The sequence below is a fragment of the Cupressus sempervirens genome, chromosome 11 (genome assembly GCF_028749045.1).
Source record: "Cupressus sempervirens isolate cs-2001-9-10 chromosome 11, ASM2874904v1, whole genome shotgun sequence".
Taxonomy (NCBI): Eukaryota; Viridiplantae; Streptophyta; class Pinopsida; order Cupressales; family Cupressaceae; genus Cupressus; species Cupressus sempervirens.
Window position 1 is genome coordinate 163,878,925 of NC_143128.1, and position 19,623 is coordinate 163,898,547.

Here is a 19,623-nt window from a genome sequence, read left to right on the forward strand (position 1 = left end):
GCAGTGCTATTGGGGTTGTATTAAGCCAAGAAGGTAAGCCTATTACATATTTTAGTGAAAAATTGAATGATGCAAAGAAGAAGTATTCTGTTTATGATCAAGAGTTCTATGCAATAGTTCAGGCCTTAAAGAAATGGAGGCATTATTTATTGCCAAAGGAATTTGTTTTGTATACTGATCATCAGGCATTACAGTAACTAAATAGCCAAAGTAAATTGAGTCAAAGGCATATGAAGTGGGTAGAGTTCTTGCAGAGTTATAGATTTTTGTTGAAGCATAGAAGTGGAAAATCTAACAGGGTTGCAGATGCACTAAGTAGGAGACAATTGTTGCTTACAATAATGCAGGTTGAAGTAGTTGGGTTTGATGAACTCAAGAATTTGTACCCCGAGGATTATGATTTTGCTGAAGCATGGAAAGCTTGTAAAGAACCTATTGCTGTAGATAGAACCAAGTGGTTAAACTATTTGATTCAGGATGACATGTTGTTCAAGGGTGGTCAATTGTGCATTCCAAGGAGTTCCATGAGGGAAAATCTGATTAAGGAGAAACATAGTGGAGGGATGGCAGGACATTTTGGTAAAGATAAGACCATTTCCATTCTTAGAGAACATTATTTATAGCCTCAAATTTCACAGGATGTGAAGAAGTTTGTACAGAGTTGCCAAGTTTGTCAAGTTGCCAAGGGGTTTAGTCACAATACTGGCCTATATCAGCCATTGCCTATTCCATCAAGGCCATGGGAGGACATAAGTATGGATTTTGTTCTTGGATTGCCAAGGACAAAAAGGGGTAATGACTTAGTATTCGTGGTGGTTGATAGGTTCTCCAAAATGGCACATTTCATTCCATGCCACAAAACTCATGATGATGTCCATATTGCAGACTTGTTTTTCAAAGAGGTGGTAAGACTACATGGACTTCCAAGGAGTATAGTTTCTAACAGAGATACTAAATTTGTGGGGTATTTTTGGAGGACATTGTGGAAAAAGTTGAGAATAGACTTGAAATTTAGTTCCACGCATCACCCACAAACTGACGGCCAAACAAAAGTGGTAAATAGAAGTCTGGGCAATTTGCTGAGATGTTTAGTTGGGGATAAGCCCAAGGGATGGGATTTGATTCTACCACAAGTAGAGTTTTCTTACAATAACTCTATAAATAGGAGTACTGGAAAATCACCATTCCAAATTGTATATGAGAATAGCCCAAGGACTGCACCAGAATTGAGGAAGATAGAGCAAGGGGAGAGGACAAGTACTGAAGCAAAAGAATTTGCTGAACATATCAAGTGTCTACATGAGGAGGTTCAGGCACACATTACCAAGATGAATCAAGAGTATAAAGCTAGGGCTGATCAAAGTAGAAGACATAAAGAATTCCAAGTAGGGGATCTAGTCATGGTGCACTTATGAAAAGAAAGATTTCCAGCTGGTACTTACAACAAGCTAAAAATGAAGAAATTTGGCCCTTGCAAAGTTTTGAAGAAACATGACTCAGGAAATGCATATGAGGTGGAGCTGCCAGATGGTATTCACATTTCTCCCATTTTCAACATTGTAGATTTAACAGAGTATCATGATGATGGTGTAGATGATTAGCTAGTGTTAGAGCGATGTCCGATTCCTGCTTCGAAGAAGGGGGAGATAGAAGACATTCTAGATCATCATGTGGGTAGGAGTACCAAAAATAGGCAGTATGAAGAGTATTTGGTCAAATGGAAAGGACAACCGATCAAGGACTCAACTTGGATTTCAGTAGCTGAGGTTTCCCATTTGGGATTTCCTCTACCATTCATAAAGTGACAGGGTCACTTTTCAATCTACCTTGGGTGTTTGATGTAGAAGCTTCTAGAGGGATAAGGGCAATCCTGTGTCACCGTAAAAAATGTACTTAGACTTAGTTTCTGTTTCATGTGTTTTCATTTTTGGACACCCATTTGGGTCAAATAAAGGTTCCAACTCTCACAGTTCCAATATCAGTGTGCTAGAAAATTTTGAAAAATAGGAGCATGTAATTGGGCCATCATTTTGGTAAACTAGAAGGTGTGAATTGGCCAGATGAATGTAATTGTGATTTAGAACATTCCAAAAAAAGAATCAGGTCAAAAGGCCCCACGGTTTGAAAGTTATTGCAGTTTTTTGGGTTTTGGAGACCTCCTAAGAATGTTTCAAAGTCAAGTTAGGGGTATTAAATGACCTCAAAAAGGGCTGAAAAATGGGGGATGAGTGAAGCCTATCCATAGGGCTATAGAGCACTTTGAGAGCTTTCTGAAAATGTAAACGGTTCATCAATCAGAGCTATAGTTCAAAAGTTATGCCTCTCGAAAGTTCGGTTACCATTTTTGGATTCTTCTAGATTTGTGCCAACTTCTAACGTAGCTTTTGGAGCCTTCTATTTGGTTGGTGGATGCCTACTAGCACCTTCTAGAATGTATTCCTAGTCCTTAACCCTCTAGGGTCTATTTAAGGAGATTCCTAGCATTGTAAAAGGCAATTCGAAGTGGAGTTTGGGAGGAGGTACTGAAAGGAGAAATTATCTCTAGATTTATGCTATTGTAAGCCCTTAGGGCACGTTTTGAAGTTTATTTTCTCTGTACTAAATGTACTAGCTTATTTTTTAGTTAATACAATTGTTATTTTCTATTGTGTGCATTCTGTTCTTGGGTTGTGACCCCATCACAATCTGAGTCAGATACTCGAGAGGAAGAATTTGATGATGAGGATTCTTACCCTCATCCTATTCCTTATGATCTTGCTAAGTTCTTTGCTGAGCCAGATGACTTCATGCCATGTGTTAGCACTGTGGATGATACTAGTGATTCTTCTGAGGACAATGCTAAGAACTCAAATATCATTCAGAAAAGGGAGAATCTAGTCAGTCATGCCATATTGAGTATTTGTGTAAGAATCTAGAGGCTGAAGGAGAGTATGTCCCTATCACTATTGGGGAGTTCTATAGTCTCTCACCATGTAGCACTGATTCTCATGAATATGAATTTGACAATCTTTTAGAAGCAACTACTAATAAAGACATTGACAAAGTGCATGTCTATGAAAATAAAATCGAAGTGAGTGAAACGTCTAGGGATAGGTCACATGGGTCTGATCCAACTAGTGTCCTAGAGTCATCAATTACTAACATTCATACTCTGAGGCATTTGAATACACCTTTGGGTGAGGTCATTGTAGGTCTCGAATTGGTGGTCCACGCATTTAATGACTATACTATGAACACAATTGAACCAGCCACTACTCTCTCACTCGCACATCCTGAGCTTATAGACTGGAACCCCAATGCATCTAACAAAGTCCCCACATTCTAGAATGACTACGCTCTTGCCTGTTACCTAAACGCTATCAAACCTATAACATCTTCCACCAATGAGTAGAGCATCAACATGATTGAGGCCGACATCAAATATCTCAGTCACATAGTTAAAAAGAAAAAATGCAAGAGGTCCGATGGTGAAAACCACAGTGTGGCAGTATCGGATCCAAAAAAAGTAAAACCAAAAGACATATCCAAGGGTGAAAACCTCTTTGAGGTGACCGCGGATGAGATATTTGATGTCATTCCCAATCACTTTTAGGAGAGATCATCAGTGTTAATAGAGCCAACACAGCCGATGAACCTGGGCACAGAAGAACATCCTCATGTGATACATCTGGCTCAGTCATTGTCAACTAAAGAAAATGAACAATTCATTTCCTTTTTCAAGGAGAAGAAAATAAATTTTGCCTGGACATATTCTGACATGCTAGGATTGGATCATGATCTTATCATGCATCACTTGTCCATAGCACCAGGCATAAAACTAGTTAAACAGAAGCTTTGGAAAATGCATCCTCATGTTGCATTGCTAGTCAAAGCCGAATTGGAGAAACTTCTGAAGGCTGGTTTCATTCGTGCAATTGATTATGCTGAATGGATATCCAATATTGTCCCTGTGTGCAAGCATGATAAGTCTATCAGAGTTTGTACAGACTTCCGTCATCTTAACATGGCATGTTCTAAAGACAAATTTCCACTCCCTAATATTGATATGATCATGGACATGACAGCTGGCTATGAGATGTACTCACTTATGGATGGTTTTTTTGGATACAATCATATAAAAATTGCACCAGAAGATCAAGAGAAAACAACTTTCACATGTACATGGGGAACCTTTTGTTGGAATGTGATGCCATTTGGTTTAAAGAATGCTGGAGCTACATATCAGCGGGTTGTTACTACAATTTTCCATGACATGATGCATAGAACTATGGAGGACTATGTTGATGATACCTTGGTCAAAAGCACTAAACGCAATACTCATTTGCATGATTTGGGACCAATCCTAGATCGTATGGAAAAGTTTAGTCTTCAGCTCAATCCTAAGAAATGTGCATTTGGTGTCACATCAAAAAAACTATTAGGATATATTGTTTCTACAAAGGGAATTGAAGTAGATCCAAAAAAAGTACAAGCAATAATGGACATGCCACCACCTCAAAACATCAGTTAGATGAGAGGACTACAGGGGAGGCTTCAATCTATTTGTGAGTTTATTTCACAATTGGCGGATAAATCACAACCCTTCACAAAGACCTTATATAAGGGTGTGAAATTCAATTGGAGCCAGGATTGTGAGCAAAGCTTAACATAAATTAAACAATATCTTGTCAATCCACCAATCCTGATGCCTCCTATGCATGGGAAGCATTTTCTTTTATACATTTCAGCCACTGAAACGTCTTTGGGAATCCTGTTGGCTCAAGAAGACAATGACAACAAAGAAAGAGCTATTTATTACTTGAGCCAAACATTGGTCTTTTATGAGAAAAACTACAACATTATTGAGAAAGCTTGCTTGGTAGTTGTCTTTGCTTCCCAAAAGTTGAGACACTACATGCTTGCCCACACTACACAGCTTGTGGCTAAAATAGATCCATTAAAGTACTTGCTCAGTAAGGCAGCTCTCTTATTAAGATTGGCTAAATGGGTCATGATACTAAGTGAGTTTGACATCCAATATGTTGAACGCAAAGCTATAAAGGGATATGCAATTGTAGACCAGCTGGCCAAGGCACCCATACAGAGTCTTCTACCAATAAACATTGATTTTCTAGATGAGTCAATTCTAACACTCACTCACCATACATGGGTTATGTTCTTCGATGGGTCCTTCACACAACAAGGATCAGGTGTTGGATTACTTTTCATTACGCCGCAGAGATACTCATTGCCTAAAGCATACAAAATTTTGTTTCCTTGTACAAATAACATTGCTGAATATGAAGCTTTGATCAATGGTATGAAAATTGCAGCTGAATGGATAGTAGATCAGTTGGATGCATAGATAATAAAGCGGCTGATGCCATGGCCACTCTGGCCTCCCTTCTACAAATGCCAAAAAATGATCTCCGACACGAGTTCTTGGTGGAAGCATTACACTACCTAGCCTATGACACACTTGATTCCAAGATGATCTGTTCTATTATAGGACAAGAATCATCTTGCTACCATTAGATCTATTCTTACCTTCTTAATCAAACCATTCCAGAAGGTCTAACCCAGAATGAGAAACGTTACCTAATCCGTAATGCTTCACATTATGTCATTATTGCTGATGATCTGTATAGGAGAGGTCTCGACAGAACACTCCTTAGGTGTTTAGAACTTGACAAGTCAAAACGCGCACTAATTGATGTTCACGAAGGCATTTGTGGATCTCATTCCAATGGCCTAACACTAGCTCACAAACTCCTTCGTGCTGGTTACTACTGGCCTAAAATGGAGCAAGAAGTTGTTAAATATGATAGGTCTTGCAAGAAGTGTCAACTACATGGGAATCTCATTCATGCTCCAGCCAGAGAGCTGATTCCCTCTACTACAACATGGCCATTGCAACAATGGGCCTTTGACTTGGTGGGGCAGATTCACCCAGCCTCTTCCAATGGACATAAGTTCATTATCACCGCTACAGATTATTTCACGAAATGGGTAGAGGCAGTCCGTCTTAGAATTACTGATGGCAAAATTGTAGCACTTTTTATTACAAACTACATCATCTATAGATATGGTATACCATCCTCAATCATTACTAAAAATGGAGGACAGTTCAAAAATAAAGACCTCAAAGAGTTGTGCAAGAAATTCAAGATTCCACAACATTGGTCTTCCATTTATTACCCCCCAGGGTAATGGCCAAGCTGAGGCATCCAATAAGGTGATCCTCAAAATTTTTCATCACACAGTTAGTAAGTTAGGGAGAGACTGGCATCTCTAGATCAATCTAGCCCTATGGGCATATAGATCAAGCATTAGAACTCCAACGGGCACGACTCCTTTTGCATTGGTATATGAGGTGGATGCTGTACTTCCAATAGAGGTTGAGATTCCTACTTTGAGAATCTCCATGAAAGGCCTTATCACTGATGATGACTATAGCATAGCTCAGCTTCAAGAGCTTGTATTGCTAGATGAACGATGACAAGTGGCCTGTGATCATCTATGAGCATATCAACAAAGAATGGCACGAAGCTACAATAGGAGAATTAGGTCATGTGACTTCCAGTTGGGTGATCTCGTCCTGAGAGAGAATCCTAAGAATCAACAACAACGAATGCAAATGGGAAATTTTGAACCAAACTGGCTAGGTCCTTACATCATTACTACAATATATGGATTTGGTGCCTATCAGCTTTCCACAACCAAAGGAGAAGTGCTTAAAGAGCCTATGAACACTCTCCACCTGAAGTGATTTTACAGTTGATTCAATCTCAGCAAGCTCTCTATACATATCTAAATGTCTTGAAAAAAAAAAATCCTAAAAATCAAAAAAAGTCTTGAAAAAATTGTTACCCTAGTGAAAACCTAGCAATAGGTGCCTTGGCAACACCAAAAAAAAAAAAAAAAAAGAAAAATACAAAAAAATTGAAAAACAAAAATAGTGCCATTGGTGAAAACCTAGAAATAGGCATCATGGTAGCAAAAAAAAGAGAAAACTTGCCAAGAAGGTGAAAACCTGGTAAACAGGCACCTCTTGTTCCCAATGCTCCATCTTGCAACGCATCTTCTAGCTATTCTGTACAGTCAATTTCATGTTTTTGCTTTTCCTATTTTTAGCTCATGTATCCATGGATTGAGTCTTGTTACAGCTCGGGGGTATTCCCCCTTAGTGTCACTCTTTTTGAGATTCTCCTCATAGAATCTCCTATGCGATAGTCACCAGTCATTCTGAATACGTCTACCTACTATCGCCAGTGTCACTCTTTTCAAGATTCTCCTCATAGAATCTCTTATGCGACAGTCACCAATCATTCTGACTGTGTTTGCCTACTGTCGCTAGTGTCACTCTTTTTGAGATTCTTCTCATAGAATCTCCATTGCGATAGTCACCAGTCATTCTGATTATGTCTGCCTATTGTTGCTAGTGTCACTATTTTTGAGATTCTTCTCATAGAATCTCTTTTGCAACCATCACCAGTTGTTTCAGCTGTGTCTGCCTACCGTTGCTTAGGTCATGTCTCAAGATTCTTTTATGGAAGATCTCTATTGCGTTAGTCACCGGTCATTCTGGTTGTGTCTGTCTACTGTCGCCAGTCCTCTTTAGGTTCTTCATTGTGAAGATTCCTCTTTGACATCAGTCACCAGTTGTTCTGACTGCGTTTGCCTACTATTGTCACCCTACTAAAGAGATTTCTTTCGAATGTATTCTGGACATTGACACTTGACATCAATCCTGAAAACATTGAACTCAAAAAAAAAATGATATACTTGTTTGGATATGCTGAGCATTTTCTTTGTTTGCTTTGTTTTGCTTTATCATTTCTCCTCGAGCAACTCAATGATGTCATCTTTGACTACAGAAGTAATGACTGGGGGGGGGCATGACCTTTTTCTTTGCTTTCTATTTGCGGTTTAGTTTCAATAAGTTGATCTATTCCTATAAGAGGGGTGTCCACTATAAGAGCCTCCATCTCGTATTGGATGACTGTGTGTACCTCAACTCCTTTTATACAGATATGCCAATAAGATTGGTTCTTCTCCTTGTTTGTTGGAGTGAACTCTTTATGCTATAGTACATACTGATACTCGTCCTATTAAGTGAATGTATGGATCGCTACGAGTATATCTAGCACACTTCTATCTTAGTTTATGAACACAAGGGTCAATGCGAACATAATGAATACTGAATACTTCAATCTCCCATGTGTTTGGTGTGCCTATCATGCAAGCAACATTCAGGTCATCCTAGATTTCATGCTTTGATTCTTATGTTAACTTGCTACATTAAAAGGAACAAATGTTCTGGTCATTCTGGCTTCTTGTGCTTCGAATGCTTACATTTAATCCTGACATTCCAATAACGTATGTTATATTCATATTTTCATAATTGCAATATCAGTGAGAGTTGTATAACATATGAGATTTATTTTTTATCCAATGATGATAAATCGTCGAGGCTTGGTAACTAGACCTAGGGTTGCATTTAACATAGTCTTGCATTACATACTTCATTTGCATTAGCACACAATTCGATGGTAATTCTGTTCATACTCCACATGCATCAGATTCCTCCATGATTGCACAAGCATTTGGTTAATCGATTCTTGCTCCTCAATGGAATACCTATGACTGTCAAACAAAAACACACAACACTATGTAAGATGTTAGTTCATACATATGCATTCTATCTAAACATACATCTCATGTACATTAGAGCAAAACAAAATAGACAATGACATGTACACAGGAATACTCAGCTCAAAATCTTGTATATATATATATATATATATATCAAAGAATGGGTCAGTACAAAAAGTTGGTGCTACTCGAGTGCAATCAATCAAAAATGATACATGCGGTGCTGGCACACCAATCGATACATAGCCAGAGATCAAAATAAAAAATTAGGCACACAGCATCTAACTTTGTCCTGAACTCTTGCCTCCAAGAGGAGCAGGGGCAGTAGGTGGCGGAGGTGGTGGTGGCATATCCAGCCTGATAGGAGGTCGTGCACCTCTAGACTCTCTCGCATACTGAGAAAATTGCTGCACCTGCAGTGTCTCATCTGGCACGACGCTGGTGTATGCAGCATAATAATATGCAACTTGAGCAGACTGGATGCGAATCTCATCCTGTGCCAGCTCTAGCCTCCGCTTTGTAGTCTCCGCGCACTCTCTCTAATGACCTGTCTCTCTTTGTCTCTCTACCAGCTACGCATCCCTGACTGCCAATGCAATCTGCAACTCTCCCAACTATCGGGAGGCTGCACAAACCCACTCTTGGTACTGCTATACCACATCTTGTACCCCACCTTCCAGCTGATTTGGCATATCCTCATCAACCATCTCTGGTGCCTGCTACTATGGAGGTGCCTACTGTGGTGGAGGTACCTATGGCTGTGGAGACACCTGCTACTGTGGGACCTCCTACTGAGGGGCCTTCTCCTTTGTCCTCTGCCTCCTCCACCGACTGTGTCTTGCCCCACTGCCTCTAGCACTTGGGTCTAATCCCATCTGACATGGGGGAATAGGTATCTACTGTACCCAGTGCTGGACCTATGGTGGCAACTGTGGTTGTACCTACTGCTGCTGGGACACTGTCCCTATCCCTATCCCTATACCTGCCCTGCCATCTCCACTAGATTTGTAAAATGTGGGTATGGATGACTGATCAAAAATGCCTGATATGTAGGCATCATCCTAGCATCTGCTATCGCCGACAGGTAGTCCCACTGAACTATAGCTAGGCTGCGGATGTCTATCATGGATCATCTTGGATCCATCTGTGGAGGCCATCCTCGCTCAATATCTCTCTGCACCCTGGCATAAGCACAGTACTTAGCTAAAATGTCTTGTGGTCGACCATATTGCCGCCACACTCATGAGATCACAAATCTCTCTATCATCGATGTCGTCCTGCCTGCTAGTGATCGAGAACTAAACATCTAGGGTAGCTCTCTGGGGGCATCATCCCAGTCCTCTATCTCTCTCTAGGGTCACCATATAACAGACACCAGGTCATTGAGATGTGTCCTCCAGTGCTCCATCTTACCCAGGTGGGCCTGGGTAATATGCCCTCGATATTTGCATATGTAGGGCTCCATAGGCTCTCGAGCATCCTCAAAAATTGGCCTACATATAGGGAGATGCTCGTAGGCCCAGATTTGTAGAACATAAACACCTGCTTCCATGGTCTTCTTCTCATGGAAGACGAACTCATGCATCTCATGAAAAAGATGGGCCAACATGCACTAACCCCACCCAAAGATCTCAGGTGCCTCAACCATCCTACGGAGCATGAGACCCCATCCACACTCCAACCCATGTTGTCCCCTATCAGGACATAGGAAGTAGCTCAAGAAAATACCTAGCATGAATGCCAACCTATGTGTGGGTCCATAGGTATGCATCAACTCATCCCAACTGATGGCCCTGCCTCTCGATAGCTCTCTCTCAAAAACAATGGAAAGTGCCTCTGTCCCTAATCGAGGCACTGTATCATAGACAACCCGGGCGTCGTGAAATGGGATCCTTAGTATCCTCCATATATCCTCCGAGGTAATTGTCATCTCACCCATCGGCAAATGAAATGTGTTCATCTCCGAATGGAAATGCTCTACTAAAGCAGTTAGTAAACCATGATTCACCATCACGGCTAGAATCTGACACAGTGAAGACAAACCCAATCCAGCAATGTGTGCTCGATCTGCGTATTCCAAACTTTGTAATAACTCTCCATACAACGGATAATGAGATCTAAATGACACGTCTCCAAAGACCTCTTGCATGCACAACAAAAAAATGACAAACAAATGATCAGTATCAAACCAAATCGAAGCATCAAAATGAAAAAAAAAGTGCAATTTCTAAGTACAAAATCACAAAACTATTACGGAATTTCGCGTGAGATTCATGAAATCTAGCGCAAAGACATACATTTTGCATGAAATAATTCTTTCTTTGCGTGAAGAATCTAGCCTTCATGCGAAAAAAGATCTTCTCGCGCGAAGATAGAGCTTCCCGTGTGAGAAAAGAGATTCTCGCGTGAAACATGAATTGCCTCGCTCGAAGAATCTCTACCTTCGCATGAAACCAAAATCACCCCGCGTGAAGATCCTCAGGCCATGCGCGAAGAAACAACGCATCTTGTTTCTTCACACAAAGAAAGAAGATCTTCACGTGAGAAGAGATCAGTCTCACACGAAGAAAGATTTCACAATCCTAAAACATGCTAAAAATGTGCATAAATGACCTCGAAATACATGACAAAAAAAGTACAAAGATGAGAAATCGATGACTCATCGATGGTTCGTAGTCTGCTGGTCGGCTGTGTCGTCTGGAGCACTCAAAATGATGATATCTCACATTCACTGCCATGTCTCTATCAGAGCTCAAAATCACTACAAGACAAAAACACAAATGAATTGAAAATGACCCTTCAAGCCCTTATATAGGTGTTGACCAAATTTTTCAAAGTGCTCAGATTTGCGCAAAAATCACACCCCTGGCTAATTGGACCGTTCTAGATCCATTTTTGGGATCAAATTCAAAATCTGACACATCTAAGAACCTCAAAAATGCATTTTAAAATTTTGGGGACCGACGAGATCGAACGCTTGTGCAGGCCAAATCTTTCTGATCTTTTGTGATTCTTGGAATCCTTTCAACTTTACATTCTCCATATTTTCAAAATTCATTTTGGAAATAGTCAACTTACTTCAACTGTGGCTAAATCTAGTCAACTTTTGGTCAAATTCGATCTTTGTGACTTTGCAATCATTTCAAATCAACCCTAAATCTTCTTCAGATCATTCTAATCTCTTCTAGATTCTACTAAATCTCAAATTTCTTCTATATCTCATTATATATTGCTTCAAATCATATTTTTGGTGTGTCATCTTTCAATTTTGCTCTCGAGGGGGCAGGATGATTACATCATTAAATACTTATTGCTCAAGGCATCTGGCTCCCATCTTATGTCCTTATCACTTGGGGCATCTAGTTCCCTTCTATCTGGCATCTTTGTCATCTATCTTATATTTTCATCAATTGATCAACCTTATAACAACTCTTTTCAGAGTTCGATCGACAGGTATTGGGATAGTCTAAACCCTGACTCCTAAGGATCAAGCCTCGTTCTGGGGATGATTCTATGACTCATGATTGACCTTGTTATCTTTTATCAATCTTAGGTGTCTAGGTGTTCTATCTAGATCCTTGAAGGTTAAGCTCCGTTCTAGAGATAATCTTCTAAATTCTATTATTCTCAGGTATCTAGGTGTTTTATCTGGATCCTTGAAGGTTAAGCTCTGTTCTAGAGATAATCTTCTAAATGCTATCAATTTTAGGTATCTAGATGTTCTATCTGGATCCTTAAAGGTTAAACTTTTTTTTGAAGAAACCTTTTAAATGCTTATCAATTTCAGGTATCTAGATGTTCTGTTTGCATCCTTAAAGATTATGCTCTGTTCTGGAGATCGTCTTTTAAATGCTCTCAATCTTAGGTATCTAGGTGCTCTACTTGGATTCCTTGGGATTAAGCTCTATTCTAGTGATGGTCCTTAAAATATTATCATTTGGTCTCCGTGTCATCACCTTCGGAACCAATCTCATGTTCGCACCATGCTTTCTAATTTTCTTTGAATTGAACGTGCTACTCGCACATTCATTCAAAGAGGGGCAAAATGCAATACCCCAAAATTGGCTCATTGCCATGATACCAATTCTGGTCTATTTCTAACCAATTCTAAAGACCTATTCTAATAGGCAATTCTCATTCTACTATTCGCTACTTGACTTAATTGTCAGATGCAAAAAACCCTAATCTGCATTCATCATATTTCTTATTTAATTCTTATACTACGTACTTATATTAGTCACATTAAACCTACTTAATTTAATTATAATTTAATTATTAAGTATTTATACTTTAATTAAATTAAATTATATCCTAAGGCTAATGTACTATGGAATTAAATTTATTTAATTTAATAAATACGCCTATCTTGATTAATTAAATGTAATTATTTAATTAAATGAGAAAGGTATTTCTAATTAATTAAACGAAATTATTTAATTAAATGGAGTACTTACTTCTAATTAATTAAACAAAGTTATTTAATTAAATAAGAAAAGTGTGTCTAATTAATTAAAGATTATTTAATTAAATAGAAAAAGTAATTATGAGAGCATATCTCATTTTATTAAATTAAATATCTTATCAAAATCTCTCTTCAGTTCAAAAAGGGAAATTTCCAGTTCACTATTGATCAAAAATGAGTTAAATGAGTTAACTCCTTTTTCTACTCAAATTAAAATAGTTAACTCCTTATTTTACTCAAATTAAATCTGTTAACTCCCTTTAATTTGGGAATCTCCCTTTATGACTGAACCTCTTCTTCAATCCTGACCGTTGATCCGAATTGATCTCAACCATTGATGGATTCCAGGAAAGTCTATTTAAGAGACCCTCATCTCTTCATTTTAAGAGGATGAATTTGGAGAATTTGCATCGAATTGCTGGTGGAATTCATACTCACGTTTGCTTACATTTCTTGCATACATTCTCATTCTTAGTTTAATCTCATTTTAGTTTAATCATGCATATGCTTAATCTAGTTTTCTTTATTTGTTCTTAGATTACATTGCATCTTTCATTCTAGATTAATCTGCATACTCATTCTTAGCTTAATTTCATTTTCAAATCCTTCGTTCTTAGAGGGTCTTGAGTAGACGAGGAGAGAATGGACTATGCGATGCCCCCTCAAGAAGGCTACATGAAGAGAAAATGAGGCTCAATGACTAAATAAGATTACATGTCTTAGAAGATGACTAAATAAGATTAGCTAGTGGTGTAATCATATTTAGGTGTCTACATTTTGTCCCTCTTTGACATAGTGTTGGGACAACACTATTTCAAGGAAGTTTGAATATAAATGATGCAAAGAATATTTTTAAAGCAACATGGTTGCCCTAGTCTTGAGTAGAAGAGGAGAGAATGGACTATGTGATGCCCCCTCAAGAAGGCTGCAGGAAGAGAAAATGAGGCTCAATGACTTCTTGAAAAGTTAGCATAAACTAGGGTGAGCAGAAGGATGTAGAAGGACTAAAAGAGTGTTAAAATGAAAATTAAATTACAAAAATAACAAGACTCAAGGAAAAGGGAGTTGCTTGAGGGGTGATAGAGGGAAATAGGGCACCACAGTGAGCTTATAAGGGGGTCTAGGAGGGCTAGAAAGAGTTATTTAATTTCATACCTATAGCAAGATATTGTGATTTTTGAGATCTAATTTGGAGGACACAATGACTACATAGGTACAACTAGAGTATTAGGCAGACGTGGTATGACGATTATGGACACAATAAACACTAGATCAATTAGTAGGCACTAAAACTTTTCCCTTGTCATTTTTGCATTTTATTTAGTAGCATTCTCAAAATTTAGAAAATGAGTTTCCATAGGCATAGGTCCGATGAGACCACAGTCGGGATTAGTGGGACAATTATCACACCAAAAAAGTCTAGAGGGAAGGGTAAAAAAGGGGTTAGAATCCATTTTTGTGAGAACACAAATTTGGTTGGCATAAAATTGCAAGAACATGGTTTTGGTTGGAATAGTATGTGAGATGACAATCTCGAATGCAAGAATGCATTACTGATAGTGGGAATGCATTCTTGTAGGATAGGTTTTTTTGGGAAGGAGTCAATATGGGAATAGGAAAAATTGATTGAGAAAGGGAAAGGATAGGATGCTGTCCCATGGTGATCTATGGCTGTGGGAACATGGATGATGTAGATTTGGTAGCAGGAACACAAATTAGGGTTTGGGTGGGATTTAAAAAAGGTTAAGGAGTGATACTACTGAAAATATGTAGCAAAAAGAACACAGGGAAAAATAGTTCGTGGGAATGCAAATTTTCTTGTAGGAATGTAGGGAAGGCTAAGATACTGAGTTGGTGGGAAAAGGGAGGGTAATGAAACATAGGTAGATGATTTTCATAAGAGAAATAGAGGACTGACATGAGTGTCACTTTGCTTGATGCAATGGTTTATGGATGCCTTGGTGTCACGAGAGCGATGTGCTTCAATGCTTTGCCTTGGGGAGTAGTTTACACTAGCGGACTAGGTGAGGATCGATGCCATTGGGCTAGGATATTTGGCTAGATTACACCACATGCAGAACTATATGGTGACAGTGACATCATTATGTGAGCCTTGGCACAATGAGATCAACACTATTCATCTACCAACAAATGAGATGATGGTGACTCTAGAGGATGTGTACAAAATCTTCTGTCTACTAGTGTGAGGTATGTTGTAATACCCCCTCACGTATGAAACTCAACATTTAATCACAATGATTAATATATTCATTTGAAATAATTATGTGATTAATTAGAAAATAAAATAGCTAATTGATTATTGAATAATAAATAATTTATGTATCTCAATTAAATAGTTAAATCAATAAATAGATATTAAATAATTGAATGAATAAGCATCACTTTATAAATTTGTAACTATAAATCTTACCTAACTTATACCTTAATAAAATATTATAATAAATAAACACACACACACACACACACACACACACACACACACACACACACACACACACACACACACACACACACACACACACACACACACACACACACACACACACACAAACAAATAGGCACAAAAATAGGAAAGAATACATTCACACCCTTTAAGGAAATACGAGACATACAAATAAATGTATAAACAACCATACAAAGACACTGAAAAGATATTTATAAAAAGAAAAAGAAATGAATATTTCTAATTATTATTTATAAATGAGAGAAGGGAAATTTAATATTAGTCAGCCACATGTAATGTATATCAGCAAATAAAGAGAAAAGTTAGAATAAGAACCACATGAAAATCAAGAGATAAAGAGAGAAGATTGCCCATAAAAATAGCCAATAAAAACTATAAAGTCAACTCAAGGTAAGTTTCAACCATTAAAAGGAAGCCTCCCAAAAAAATATTAGGGCTGAAATAAATAAACTAAGAGCAGAAATAAGAGAGATAAAAAGTATAAGAGTGATTAAAAGGGAGCAGCAATGAATACTTCATAACATTTTAAATAAGTGCAACAAACAAAAACATAGAAAAAGTAAAAAGAAGCAAGAGAAACTTCTTGCAAGACATAAAAGCTAACCAAGAAAATATGAAGATATAACATAGTAATAAAAAGAGATATATTAAGGAAGAAAAATATATAAATAGAGATTAGTAAAAGGTAAACTTGCTACTATTTCAACAATATAATATTATAGATTTAGATGGTATTATTATTATATAAAGATACATAAAGAAGAATTTGAATTGATAATTAATTTAATTTTAATAAGAGAAGATAATAGTGGGAAGCAATGTGAAATAATGTGAATTAAGGGATATCTAATAAGAGAAGTTTAAAAATAAGAAAAGATAAAGTGAAAGGATAGAGGAAACAATTGATATATTTGAGGAATAATTTTTTATTATATATTTCAATGAGGAAATATCAAAATTATTTACTTAAATAATTCACATTAATTCAATAATAAGAATTCAATAAAAAGTGCATCCCAAGTAGAGTGATGACGACTAGGGAGATCACATGAGAGTTAAATGTGTGATGAATGGTGGGGCCTAGAGTCAAGTTTCATATCTAGAGGGGCTAGTTTGCATTAGATAAACATTTGGATCAAGTGGTTGTGGAGCAGAGGATATACTTCTATGTATGCGGGCTAGTGTTGGGGTATATTGCCCTAGACATAGATTGTACAAGTGTGACTTTGGCACTGATATTGATGATCATGTGGGTTATGGATGATAGAGTCTTGACAACATGGGGATCATTGATGCTAGTGGAACTGTACAGGGACTTGACATTAGATAGTTTACTAGGGCATAGGACACCACCAAATTTTTAGCGTGGGCTTCCCACTCTAGTATAGGTGTGGGCTTGGGAGCACATTGCGGCATTCAGGCTGATTGGGTAGATAGACATGTAGATAGAAGAGCTTGTAGTATAAAGTTGGGTGATCCTCTCACTTATCACCATACAAAGGAGGTTGACTATTGGTGAGTCTAGTTGGATGAGGTACATGCAATTACATGGAGGTCGTATATGGGTCTCAAGCCATGGGCTGTGGAGAGGCAAAAATTGCATTGTACCCTTTCACCATGTTTTATTTTTGGGTGATGGGAGTATATTGCTGAGCAGTATTAGCTAGATAGGGTGTTGTGATAGTTTGGATAGCTACAGGTTGCACCAGGGTAGCTAGTTTGGTATCATTGAGTGACGAGTGACTCTATGACTCTTTTTGGGCCATCGTTACAGAGGGAGGAATTGTTGCAGGCATAGTGAGACTTAGTGCCACAAGATTGGAATTGGTTCAGTGGGGTAGTAGATGCTGGCTCTACCTAGGAGTATAGATATGGGTTTCAACACCCTAGACCAATAGGATGAGCATAGGTGACCAAAGCAACAGTAGTGGCAAGGGATATCACTTGAGTGGCAAGGAGGTGAAGGTATGAGGCTAGGGGCTTGAGATAGTGAGAAGAGGAATTGGTGAAGGGGAAGGATCAATAGAGGTGAAGACAAAGGGAGGTTGATGAGCAAATGAGATAGGAGGAGGCAAGGCTACAGCTAGGGGTTAGACCATAGGGAGAGAGGGGACCACAATAGGAGGGTGGATAAGGGGGAGGAGGTGGATCATCCAAAGTGGTTGGGGAGGATGGAGGTTTAGTGATAAGATATGAATTGCTTCACTAGGAACTTGACATGATGAGCCAACTATTGTGAGACATGCAATAGGGGAGAGATCAGCTTTGAGCAGAGCAAGACTAGTTCCATCATAAGCATGATGTAGCATAGGGTTAGGCAGACAAAGTGGAGTTGGAGCTAGTTACATCTTGGTAGGAGATAAGGTGGTTGGAGGGGAGACTGGAGGTGATAGGGTGGGGGGGGGGGGGAAGAGAATGGCTAAAAGTTAGTTTAGACACAGTCTAGGAGGAGAAGATTGATTGGTGGTGGAGGTGGTGACCGTGTGGGTGCAAATGGTGGTGGGGGGAGGGGTGGAGTAGCTAGGATGGCTAAGAGTGGAGGTGGAAACCTTGAGGGAATAGATGGTGTTGGGGGGTGGTTTGGAGGAGTTGAGATGATTGAGGGGGGAGGTGGAGGATTTTTTGGAGAGAGAAGGTTTCTACCATGGGAGATACCATGTAGTAGTGCCAATAGATTAGATTAAGCATCATAGATGACCAACATGGTTAGGCACAAGAGGAACTCATATAGGCATGTAAGGTGGAGGAGAGAATGGATAGAGCACTGGGGACTCACATAGGATTGGGTGGTCTCAGTGGATAGGACATAGTCACAGGTTTGGGTAGAGCCAGAGGTGAGACAAGGGGAAAGGTGGGAGGAGGTATGACGTAGAGAGCTCAGGCATTGGAGGAGGGAGGATGAGGCCACCACCACTACCACCACTAGTGCCATAGGGTGTAGAGAGAGGCCCTTATGTGTCTCATGAAGATGATGCAATGGATGAGGATGAGGAGGTACAATGATATGATACATTTTTTATGATGTACAATATTTTGGATGTATTTTTGTGGGCACAAATCCAATGTATTTGTATGGATATTTGTGCTATATGGACACTAGATTGGACAATGATGGAATTTTTTATTCTTTCAAGGATGGGTGATGCATTCTTTATTCTTTTGAGGATGTGATATATATACGTGAGCATTCTTTGGTGTGGGATATGTATGTACTAAGTACTGTGCCATGGGACTTTTGATTGTTTTTTTTTTTTTTATGAGATGCATGTGGATATATGTATGAGATGGACTAACAGGTGCTATGCAGGATGTGATGTTGGATTGTGAGATATATATGATATGTATGATGGTACTAATTCTTTGTGATGAAGGATGTGATTGTATGTGTGAGATCGATGATGATACTGATTTGTTGGATGCAGGATGTTATGCTTTCTATGTATGATAAAAAGGAATCTAAATGATGAAAAGATTCTGATGATGTAAAATATTAAAATGCACCTAAAAACTATAATGATGAAAAAGGATGAGTAAAATGAACTGAAACTATGATGATGCAACTAATAACCAAAATGAACAGACAAACTATGATGATAAAAATGAATATAAAAGAATCTAAAACTATGATAATGAGAAAGGATAAAGATGAACTTAAAATTATGATGATGGAAAAGAGATAAAAATGAACCTAAAACTATGATTATGGAAATGATAAAAGTGAACTTAAAACTAATGATGGAAATGAACCTAAAATTATGATAATGGAAATGAACCTAAGATTATGATAATGGAAATGGACCTAAAATTATGATAATGGAAATGAACATATTATTGTGATAATGAAAATGAACCTAAAATTATTAAAATGAACCTAAGATTACGAAAATGGAAATGCACCTAAAATTATGATAATGAAAATGAACAAGGATTATGATAATGGAAATGATGACTAAGATTATGATAATGAAAATGAACCTAATATTATGATAATGGAAATGGACCTAAAATTATGATAATGGAAATGAACCTAAAATTATGATAA